Here is a 13128-nt window from a genome sequence, read left to right as displayed (position 1 = left end):
TTTGTGTGTGCGTACGTTTGTGTTTGTGTTTGTGTGTATACATATTTCCATGCATATAATGCTGCGCAATGCAGATAAATACAATTCCAAACATGTGCCAAAGGCACCACTATATTTTGTCGGCTTTCTGTTACAGCATAAGATAACATAAAAGTTTAGCGAGCAAGCAACTCAGTGTAGAGTCATTGGAATGAACAAAACAGTCAATAATGCCAATCACTATAATGGCGTCGTTTCGCATGATACAAATCAAAACAGCTGTAGTCTTCTTCCTCTGTGAAATGAGTGGCCCATTAGAACAAAGAGAATTCTTTTGATGTTATAACCAAACATCTGTTGTTCTTACCAATGACAGATTCAACGCCACAATCGGTAAAAGGAACTAGTTTTAATACAATGGTTCAGCGCACATGCTTATGGGATAGTGTTTATATTTCGCCTCCTTCTCAATGAGCGTGTAAGTAATTGTGCGACATCACAGAAATTATTTGATATTCCGAAGTAATTTTTCATTATCAAAATTAAAAAAAAAATAAATAAACGTCTTGGCGAAATGGAACCATTTACCACCTCCTCAATTTTATCGTGTTTTTTTTTATCAGAAAAAAAAATTGCGTTGGATTTCTTCCGGGTCTATAGCCAGAGGAATTCTATAGCGCATATTCTTTAAACTTTTTTTTTTTACCCAAAAGAAAGAAGGCTTTTTTTCAATCCTGTATGAAAGGAGACGTTAAAAAGGCTACCAATTAAGTTCTATTGTTTTGCTAGTAAAGTAGTTCAACCTAAGGACATTAATTTATTTAGTAATTGAGAAATTGCTTTAGTTAGCTGAGTTACTTTTCTTTTTAGATTTTTAAAAAATTTTAATATAATCACGGTCCCAAATTCTAGCATATACGAGGGTGGTTCCAAAAGTAAAGCTCCCTATTTTTAGAACTAAAAAAAGTTGAAGAGCTACGAAGACGTAAGTTGTACCATTAAAACGAGCGAGCTTTTGTACTCCAAAATTTATTTTTCTACATAGTCACCACCATTCTCAATGCATTTTTACCGAGAATTAAATGACGCATCACTGCTTCTGACGCACGTTCATAACAGGAGTTTCTTTCTTAGAGTCTCACGCCAATTAATATCTGCAACAGAGACATGAAACTTTCAAGCCATGAATGCATAACTTCGAGCCTAACGATGTAATTTGCAATCTCCTCTGATTCATTCAGTTGGAATAAAAAATAGGAGGCATTACTTTTGGAACGTCTCTCGTGTTAACTATTAAATATTAAATTATTTTAAACACCAATCAATGGTACTATCGCTTCTTCTGGGAGAGTTACTTGGTTGATAAACATTCTGGGAACGCAATCAACTCCCCGGGGGAATAAACGATATCCTGAGATAAGCACATGGAAACATCAACAAAAACGGGTCGAGATATCGGTGGCTAATATTTTTGGTTATGCTGTGGACTATTTTTAAGAGTCAATCTTTCATCTAAAGGCAACATTTATAGCACTATCAGCCGGTCACTGGTGTGCGACTGGCGTCGCGTGTTACACTAAATGTCTTAGAAACGGTCCCATGAAGATGTGAAGATGGGCCAGTCATTAGGGTCGGTGTATCGAGAAGAAAAGCATACCTCAAATCATCCTGGGCCCAACTCTTTTCCTGTTGGCCTTTTGGTCAAGATTAAAGTGTAGTATCTGTTCTTCAGATGCTGCACTTAAGATAATTTGTGCCGGTCAATGGAGGGGAAACCCTCTATACTGGGACAATTATTATTTTTGGTAACCAGAGTGCCCCCTTTTTGCCTACTTTTAGGGGAGCTGGTTTTAACCTCACATTAAAAACGGCCTTGTGCCTAATTTGCTCAGTGGGGGAGCAAATAAACACCATCTGTTCTTCAGATGCTGCACTTCCATTTCTCGTTCTCTTTCGGTGGAGGAGCAGTCCTTCACGATTGAGACAATTTTTATTTTTGTACCTTTTCTCCACGTTAAAAAACGACCCTGGTGTCTAACTCTGTCCCGTGGGGAGGCATTGTAAATAGGTACATTAATGATCTTCCAAATCACATCCTTACATCATTTGTAGACATTTATGCTGATGACACTACCATTTATGGTAGCAAATCTAAGACAGTAAACGACCAAGTTATCTCTGATTCTCTCTCCTCTGATCTTGAGCACGTGGTACAATGGGGAAAGGAGTGGATGGTTACTTTTAATGCATCTAAAACCAAGCTTCTCTCTTTACATCATCAACATTCTGATCCACATCTGGCATCAATTGAAATGAATGGCTCTCGTCTTCAGGAGGCCTCAAGTTTTGACAAGCTTCTGGGCTTGACAATTACTACTGATCTTAAATGGAACACGTACATCAAATCTGTTGCCAGGGCCGCTGGAAAAATGGTGGGATCTTTCTATCGATCCAGTAGATATCTCACTGCTGATGCAATTCTCTATCTATATAAAGCCAGGTACGTCCAAGGATGGAATACTTTTGCCACATCTGGGCAGAAGCAGCTAGAAAGAACTTGTCCTGCCTTGATAGAGTTCAAAATAGACTTCGTAGCCTCGTAGGACATGTCTTTTTCTCTTCCCTGCAACCTCTATCTCACAGAAGAGATGTTGCGAGCTTGTCTCTGATGTATCGTTATTTTCATGGAAAGTGTTCGACTGAGCTTCAGTCTATGGTCCCCCCTCGCCAAACTTTCACAAGAAACACTCGTCTAGCTGAAAACACCATCAATAATTCCCCCACTCTTTATCTGTGCCTAAACCTAAACGTAGATTCCATGAACAAAGCTTCTTTCTTAGAACTGCACGCCTGTGGAATTGTCTTCCGTTGTCCTGCTTTCCAGCTGACTACAATATGGTTGTCTTCAAGTCTAACGTAAACAAGTTCTTGATGAGCCGTTCCATATAAGTTAACAAATTTACCGAATTTTCATTACTAATGATTACTATATTTTCCAATTTCTACTGTACACCCTTTAACCCTTACCCTTGAGTGGCCTCTTGGCCTTGATAATGTGGTGATTCCTGTGTAAAAAAAAAGATGTTGGATGTAGGTGTGCGGCTTCTTCATTCTCTCAAAATGACATCTTCACCCTGGTGGCATTCTAGTTGGAATCTTCTTTCTTCGTCCTCCAGACCGCTTCGTTGTTTAATGGAGACATTTATGGCAGACACAAGAAAACACACAACACGACACAATCGTAATATTTGAGAAATACAATTAACTATTTATTCTACAAATGTATGCAATATATACACAAAGACAATTTACACTTGATAATCTTCAAAATTAAACAAACTAACCTAACTAATGATGAGAGGAGTGGGGGCTCTCTTCTCGTTTACGGAGAGACAGAAATATGCGTGCTTAACCCATGCTGTCCGGACGAAAAAGAGGCCGATCAAGGAAAGGGAATTCTGGGGTTGCATTTCTGTGTATCTCTACGCTTATGGCCAAATCACCACCCAGCCATGCCCAGCGTGTGTTAGCAACCGTGGCACTGAAATATAGTGCCACAACGTTATTAAAGCAAACGAAATTTTTGGACGATTAAAATAATTTCCAACATAATTTTCGCTATTGATAACGTTTACCTACACATTGCCACTTGGAACGGAAGAGACTATTGTAGTCTCTTCCTCGCAGAAGACATTGCTAGTCTTCCGCTGCTCTGTCATTATTGCTATAAAATGTGCTCGACTAAGCTCCAATCTTTGGTTTCTTCATATAAGACATTCACAGTAAGAACTCGTTTTTTTTTTTACCCCTTTTCACCCCAAACAAGGCATATTGCCAATTGGATGTAAGAAACTACTAATTTTGATTGTGTCCCACAAGAGGCTGTCGGGAGTTCAGCAGCAAGATGTTTGTTCATATTACTACCACACTTCTGCAGGTAAGTACCGTCTGGGAAGCAAGCAACAGGGAGGGAATTCCAAAGTATAGGAGTCTCATGTAAGAAACTATTAGAGTAAAATGTTTCCTGTCAGTGGAAGGGTGGGATTTTGCTGACTGTCGGGTTAATCGGAAGTATGTACGTCGAGGGGGGCACAAGTGCTATTAGTTCATCAGAGGCGCAAGGAGTTAACATTGCAGCGATAGGACAGAGGTTGGAGATCCGGTGATAGTGCAGAATCTATTAGATTTGAGACTCATGTTTTGTACTCGATCTAATAGTCGTAGATGCACAAGATTAGATGCGGCAACAATACTGCATGCATGGGTGAATTGTCGCTTTATAAAAATATAAAATACTCTCTGGTGTGAGTAATTTTCTAGCATGGTAGAGAGAGCCCACCTTCTTTGTAGCAGCATTGGCAATGTCCTCAATGAATTCTTTTCCAATTCATGTTGCTTGTAAATATTAAGGCAACGAGTTTAAATTAGGGTTTTATTTGTCAGGGAAATTGGTGGATGATAAGGTGTTTTGTAGCTTCTAAAAGAAAGAAGTTTAGTTTTAGTAGAATTAAATGTCACTGCCTACATAGGTCCTATTCTATTACAGACTGAAAGCCATTTTTTAGGGTTTATGTGTACATTTGTTTTTCTCTTATGTTTATTTTGAGTGTGGTATGATCAGCAAATATAACCATCTCGAACACAATTTTATCAAAGAGATAGTTCATGAATATCAGGAATAATAAATGTTCAAGGATCGATACATGCAGTCTTTCTAATTTCCCTTTACGCCAATCTTCAAAAAGGCGGTCTCATGACTAAGGGGATGCATAATTTCTTTTTGAAGCTCGACCCTTCGGACGACAAATATCGAAAATTGGCTAAAAACATTAATTCCTTCCTCCTCAACTGGGCACATTTATACAGGGAGGGGTCGCTTTTCCGCCGATATTTTCGAAAGTCATCGCCTCTTTTCGAGTGTCTAACCTTAATTTAAACCTACGTCACTTCCGATGCAACAGCAAAGACGACACGCTTTTTTTTTCACGTTCTCACCTGTCTGTTTAAATGTATGTATGTATGTATGTATGTATGTCTGCCTAAAACTTTCGAAACTTTGTTTTTTACACAAGATACACCTCCAAACACCCGGGCAACGCCGAGCACCCAGGCTAGTATATATATAAAAGGTAGAATTTCCATATATAAAACAGATTTTATTCATTTTTATTTCCACATTATGTCTCTCTATATATTATTTATTAAAAAAAAATGCACTCGGGTAGTTACCTAATTTACATATTACATTAAAGAAAATCTATTTGATGTTATTAATCGTTCTTCAGAATAGAATTGTTTTAATTGTTGCGCTTATGAATATTATTTAAAGTTATTGAATATTTTTTTTAAAATTTAATTGTATTTATTTTTTAATTATTTGCTAATACCAACATAAATAAAGATTACTTCCGTTTGAAAACTGAAATAAACCGTATTTATTTAAAAGATAAAACGATTTATGAATGCATTCTGAACTCAAGTCGGCAGAACGTAGCGCAAGAGTATACACACAGAGGCACATTGAAAGAGGAACACAAATCTCTCTCTCTCTCTCTCTCTCTCTCACACACACACACACTCTCTCTCTCTATCTCAATATATATATATGTATGTATATATACATATATACATATATATATATATATATATATATATATATATATATATATATATATATATATATATATATATATAGAGAGAGAGAGAGAGAGAGAGAGAGAGAATGTACAAAAGAAAACGATGCAACCTTTATTCCGAAAATCTTCTGATCAGCATACCAGGTCAATCGTTGAATTTTGGTAAACTGGACTTTTACTAAAGTAATATCATCGACGATTCGTATTTAACAGGCTAAATACCATTTCAGTCACGTAAATATTTTGAGACCGACATGAATTCCGCTTTCATTTTCAAATAGTTTAATTTTACTTTAAAAAGTGAAAAGTGTCAATATGTTGTAGAAAGTTTCATCCCAACTATTTGACAATTAATACATCTGTTTAAAAAAAATCGAATTCTGAACATTGTACAAAAAATCTCTTTGTTATTTGAGATATACGTAATTTATTTACTTTGTCTGGTTAAAAAAACTGTATTAGTAAAAAAAAAATATTAATTTTAATAGATTTCCACACTGCAGAATAGCATATCGAAAATTTAAAATACGATGATTACAGTTTATATTTTTACGTGTTTGAAAAGAGTCACATAGCTAAATGAGTTAAAAATCAATGTTTCGTTTCGTTGATAACTCAACTAATTTCGAGATTTTTTGCACAATTTCAATATTGCATTCAATGGTACGTATTCATAAAGCTTACCAATTAAACATTAAAAATTGTATTACACCCCCCCACAAAAAAGACAAAAACAAAACAAAAACAAAATGCAAGTTGTATAGTTTAAAAAGGATGGATGTACAAATGAAAGTAAAGATTTCCGGACAACGCCAGATAAATATCCTAAGTATACAAGGTGTGTCCAAACTTAACCCGTCCGGGCAACGTCGGATATCCTTGCCAGTATAATATTGACTTCAAAAGTTGAAAAAATATATGACTTCGGTGCCATCAGCTCGAATCTAAACCAAAACATTTAGGGGTCCCAATTTAGTCGATATCGTTAGAATGAGAAAGGTTAAAAATTAAGCGACTTCAAACTATGAATGTATATTTGCGCATTAGTCGACAGTTCAGTTGACTTACTCCTGTCAAGGCCAACTTTTTAAAAAAATTATTTTGCAGCTATTCTTAAAACCCAAATCGAAAGGTCCATATATATATATACAGTGATGATCATATTTATTGGCACGGTAAAATAAAAGTTAAATTTTGTCTAATAAATTCTAAAAAAGGGATTAAATTAAAGAAAATAACAAAGTATATTATGTAGTTTTAACTGGCCTTTCCGATGCAGCAATCGGATTTTAGAAAAAATAAATAACAAAGGAACAACAAACATAATTGCAAAAAACCCTTGTTCAAAATTATTGGCACGATTTATTTAATAATCAATTGTATAGCCTTTGGCCTTGATTACCTTCCTCAGTCGCTTTTCATAGTTTACAACCAAGTTGTTGCACTCTTCAGTAGTAATTTTAGCCCACTCTTCCTGACAATAATCCTCCAATTGAATAAGATTCTTAGGCTTCCTTTGCATTACCCTCAATTTTAATGTTCTCCATAAATTTTCAATTGGATTAAGGTCTGGGCTTTGTGATGGCCACTCCAAAACATTAATATGATTGTCCTCAAGACATTTCTTAGTCAGTTTAGCCGAATGCTTTGGGTCATTATCTTGCATGAACCACCAACGACGACCAAGTGAGAGCTCTTTAGCAGAGTCTTTCAGGTTTTCATCCAATATTTTAACATAATCTTCCTTTTTTATGCTACCTGTGACCTTAATAAGTCGCCCTGGTCCAGAGGCAGCAAAGGATCCCCAAAACATCAAACTGCCTCCACCGTGCTTCACTGTGGGTATGGTGTTCTTAGGCAGGAAAGCTTCGCCAGATTTTCTGTAAATATAAGACACTTTATTATGGCCAAATAACTCTATTTTCGTTTCGTCAGTCCATAGAACACGTTTCCAGAATGCAACATCTTTATCAATATGACGTTTTGCAAAGGCTAGCCTTGCTTTCAGGTGCATAGGCTTCAATAAGGGAGTCTTTCTCGGACGACATGCTTTTAAACCAGCTCTCTTCAAAGCTCTACCAACTGTATGTCGAGATACATTCACTCCAGAGGTGCTCTGTTCATCAACAATCTCCCCAACAGAGATCCTTGGGTTTTGTTTTACTTGTCGAACAATTTTCCGTTCATCTCTTGAGGAAAGAATCCTTTTTCTCCCTCTACCCTCTAAACTCATAACGTGGCCTTGCGATTTGAACTTGTTTATTATGGCTCTAACAGTGGATTTGGGAAGGTTTAGCTTCTTTGAAATCTTATCATAGCCCTCCCCATTGGTATGGCATGCTACAACAAGCTTCCTGACGTCTTCGCTGTGTTCCTTAGTTTTAACCATGGCGATTGAAAATTATAATTTAGTGACTTATAATAGTTTAAATAAATCGCTATCTAAAAATTATCTGAAAAAAATTATTCACTGAATTAGCGTTAAACAAGCATAATATGGCTATAAAAAAGTTCAGAAAGCACGTAAACCGGAAATTGATTGATATTATACTGATACTAAAAGAAAAACAAAGCCGTGCCAATAATTTTGAACAAGGGTTTTTTGCAATTATGTTTGTTGTTCCTTTGTTATTTATTTTTTCTAAAATCCGATTGCTGCATCGTAAAGGCCAGTTAAAAATACATAATATACTTTGTTATTTTTTTTAATTTAATCCCTTTTTTAGAATTTATTAGATAAAATTTAACTTTTATTTTACCGTGCCAATAAATATGATCATCACTGTATATATATATATATATATATATATATATATATATATATATATATATATATATATATAATCAATTTACAAGTCTGTAGACCAAAACCTCATAAAAGGAGTTTGGTAGAGCCGTTCCTCATACACTCAGAATGCGCCACTTATATATAAATATATATATATGTTTTATTTTTTTAATTACCGTTTTATCTGTTTGGCTACATATGTTTCCGATGTTGGACCATATTTACGATCCAACCAACAGCTTCGTCAGGCCTCGCAGAAGTGGTTGTTCTATATATATATATATATATATGTATGTATATATTTATATATACATATATATATATGTATGTATATATATACATATATATATATACATACATATAAATAATGAAATCAAAGGAGATGCAGTGTTTACCTTATATGAGCTATGGTAAACTTCAATCTAATTTATATATAGATATTATAATCCTAACCAAATAAAAAAAGCTCAATACACACAACAGAGTGTAAAGCTTATTATAAAAGAAAAGAAATTAAAACTGTAAGCTTCAGTATTCAGTAAATTTCAACTTACGGTTTTAATTTCTTTTCTCTCTCTCTTATATATATATATATATATATATATATATATATATATATATATATATATATATATATATATATATATATATATATATATATATATATATATAAGTCTCCTTCAGTCGATAACAGACTATGGATACCCACACGTAATGGGTATCTATAGTCTGTCAAAGACGTACTCGAAAATGAAGGAACCTCTTCCCGTGGCTTACAAATTACTTCCATATGAAATAAGTAGATATTTTATTATTCTACTAAACGTTGAGTCAATAAAGTAGATAAAACCATTAACCTCCCCCACTGATTTATTAGCTCTATTATAGTTTATCTTTTTGTAGTCTTAACTGATTCCTGAACAAGAATTCGTCTAGTTTAGTGAAGTATCGAACTGTGCCGTTTTTTTTCGTAGTTAGAGAAGGTTCACCATTCCTCGTATGAACCGACGAAATCTTATTGGGTTTCAGAAACTGTTATTTTAAATATCTGAACAGCGTTTACTTGTAGGGTGAAATATCCTCATGTCAGGTTGTCCTGATAAACTTTTGTGCAGAAAGACTGAAAACACTCAAGGGTGGTGTCTTGTAGGTAATTCAAACTTTCCCAAGTAGATATCAGCTGTGTGTTCGTGTGTGTGTGTGTTAATCATTTATTCCGCATTTGTTAATTTGTGTATTTTTTCCCCTACACGTTAGTCTCCTTCTTTTTACTCGTCTGTCTCCATGCAGTTTACTTGTAATCTGATCGCCTTTCGCCCTTCTTTTCTACCTTCAATTTATCACATTTTTATCCGACACGAGGAATGTTTCACTATTCATCTTTCTCCTGAAACCTTTTTCTAGCTGTTGGCACCACCCCGCCATTGAAGCTGTGAGCCTCGATTTCATTGGATGCAAACGGCCGGCAACATTCGCGGCCATCAAAGCAAGAGCGGACATGCTTAATATGTTTTCATTTAAGCTGAACATTTAGCAAAGATAATATCATTACAAACTTAAGCGGGCACGTAAGCGGACAGACAGCGTCTCTCATCGTGCTACATGGACGTAGTTAAAAACAATATTTCAAACTTAAAAAGACCTAAAATTATCTTTATAAGACGCGTAGTTCGTCACAGCGCCTTATAAAGACACTTAAAAGGCATTCTTTTTGCCTTGGTAAAGATAAACATATACTTGATAAAGCTGTTTGCGAGGGAGTTTATAACATAGCAAACGTTGCGCAATTACTAACCCCACCTGATGAACAAGCATTATTTGATTCCTCTGGGAAAGATATGTCCAAGGTGAAATAAAAAAAAAATCAGCAAAGAATGGTTTTATTTTGTAGTTTTCCTTCTTCTAGACTAGTTGCCTAACTCGAATGCGAGAGTCAAGACTACTCTACTATTAATAGGAATAAAGATATATTCATTCTTTATTAGTAAAACAGAGGCAATACAGAGGGTAAAAATTACTACCAGATCAGTAGCAGAAACTCGCCATAAAGCAAGCGAACAACAGAAGATGTGTTTTGAAAGAAACAGCTTACCTTACAGGCGTGTATATAATGATGTTTATCAGCTGTTTTCACTTGTGAAGTAATCTATTTTGGATAAAGTTAATGTCGGTTGTCAAGAGAGAAAACGCTCCTTTCTCATCTTAGTTTTTTTTTTACTTGTACATAATGGTGTTTATGGTTTTTTTTTGGGGGGGGGGGAGGTATGTTATTGCATTTCTTAGTTCCTATTTACAATGCCTCCCCACGGGACAGAGTTAGACACCAGTGTCATTGCATTTCTTAGTTTATTCACTCGAAGACTTGTATATAATTATGTTTTTTTTTTGGGGTGTATTTTTTTAGCATCTTACAGATAATATCAGGTCATCAGGAGAGAATGCGCGCCGTTTCGGGGTCTTTCTCTCTACGGCTTGTTCGCGTATCAGCCCCAATATAATTTTTGGATAATTACTTTGTCAGCAAAAGGAGATCTGCGGTGACAAATCCAATCATCACCGATTCCAAGAATATTTTGGCTATGTACTATAGATATTTAAGCACATCTAATTATCTCATTAATTTCTATCCTCGAGTTGATAAGCGATGATTCATATAAAAAGAAAACGTTCGTCAATCTATACGCATGCATTTTTAGCAGTGTGTAGCAATAAAAAACAAAACTTTTAGCCGTTCGCGTTTAATCTGCTCTTATAAGGAAAAGTAAACACTCGCCCTGAATGCGGAAGGATTTAATCGAGACACTCAAAGTAATTTATAAGATTCGTAAATATGAAATATGCTGAAAGTATATATTAGAAAGAAAGATTTCCAAAATATAAATCTATTTCACCATTAACTTTTTTCTAATACTTTTAGCAGAAAAACATTAATTGTAACAAAGCGGGTATGGTGGCTATATGCAAATACCGAGCCGTATGCGAAATAACGTGATGGCAAGGAAAAAGATAAATAGTATAAAAAGGAGAGAGAGAGCACGTTAAAGAGTACGATCACGTTAGAGACTAGGATGTAACAAGAAGTCACGCGTGGCGGAAAAATGAGGAAATAAATTTCGTTGCTACAAAGAAATGGAGTCGAGTTTTTACTTGTCCTATGTTCCTTGCGACGTACTCTGCTACAACATGTTGGGTCTAACACTATCCCTGTACTAATCTTGATTGATGTTGTGAACTACGTTTGGTTACTTATGTGTGGGGTAAGGACAAGAGTTCGTTAACGTTGGGTTTGAAAACGACCACGTTGCAATCAGCAGAGTAGCATACTCGCAGTAATATGGAAAGCGCTTGCAAAGAATTTATATTCATGGAAATTTTCCGTCACACTATACACATGGAGGAAGAAAGGGAATACTTTTTGTAACGTTACGCAACAACCAACACGTTGTATGCTCAGTCGCAGAGGAGACCAAGAATGGAAAATTTCTTTGTAACAATGACATTTATTTCCTCATTTTTCCGCCACGCGTCACTTCTTATTACGGCCGTGACGTCATCCTAGTCTCTAATGTGATCGTTTTCTTTTTTCTTTTTAATAGTCTTTATTCCTTACCGGTGACATCATTTTGCATACATTTACATACGTACATCCGCTCTATGTTACATATTTTTTCATTGAGGTAGCAGTAAGAATTCTAACTGCGAATATGTTATACGGAGGAACCAAGGATTGTAGCTCAGTCGAGCACCTTCATGGAACTAACGATAGAGTATCGGGAGACTTGATGAGATGTTGGATCGAAAGATGAATGCATTTATATATCAAATCATTTATTGTATATTGTATATATTAATTGTATGCATATGTTTACACAATGGTATCTGTGTGATTCTGTAACGAGAGTAAGATGTGATTCATGCAAACATCAAAATACGACTGGCTTGATTAGCCACCTTCTTTGTTCTCCACGTCGTTGAGATCCGCTTTCCTCTTCATTTTCAAAATCAAGTTAAAGTTTTCACAGGAATGTACGAAGTAAAAAAATTCATATATATGTATATATATATTCATCTGCCATTCCTTTATATATATATATATATATATATATATATATATATATATATATATTTTGTGTACAGAAAGTTGTTAGTTGAGACAGATCATTGGTACCGTCGGTTTCAAGCCCGATAATAAGGCCCGTTTAAGGTATCCTTATCAAGCTCTCTTATTATCGGGCTTGAAACCGACGGTACCAATGATCTGTCTCAACTAACAACTTTCTGTACATAAAATATAAATACGCTCTTAAAATTTGGATTTTCCTTTTAATTGAGCACTCTGCTGGAATTCTTTTTCCAAAAAAAACTAATCATATATATATATATATATATATATATATATATATATATATATATATATATATATATATATATATATATATATGAATTCACCGGCCGATTATCAAAGACAAGATGCAAGCAAGCAAGCAAGGTACACAGAGTTTTATAAGTATATAGATATACAGCTCACGGCATCGAGCTTAATATTCACTGAACATTTTTGTACCAAGAACACAAGTCACATAAACTTTACTAAATAAACATTTCTGACTAAAAAGTGACTTTTATCTTCTCGTAAACATTACTATTTTGTGATTCACTTATATTTTCCTTGATTTTTCACTGGCAAAATTCTTTTCATTTTAAGTTAACACTTGCTTAATAATG

This window comes from Euprymna scolopes, chromosome 24, assembly GCF_053919585.1.
Source record: "Euprymna scolopes isolate OS-2025 chromosome 24, ASM5391958v1, whole genome shotgun sequence".
Taxonomy (NCBI): domain Eukaryota; kingdom Metazoa; phylum Mollusca; class Cephalopoda; order Sepiida; family Sepiolidae; genus Euprymna; species Euprymna scolopes.
This window is presented reverse-complemented; position numbering follows the sequence as displayed.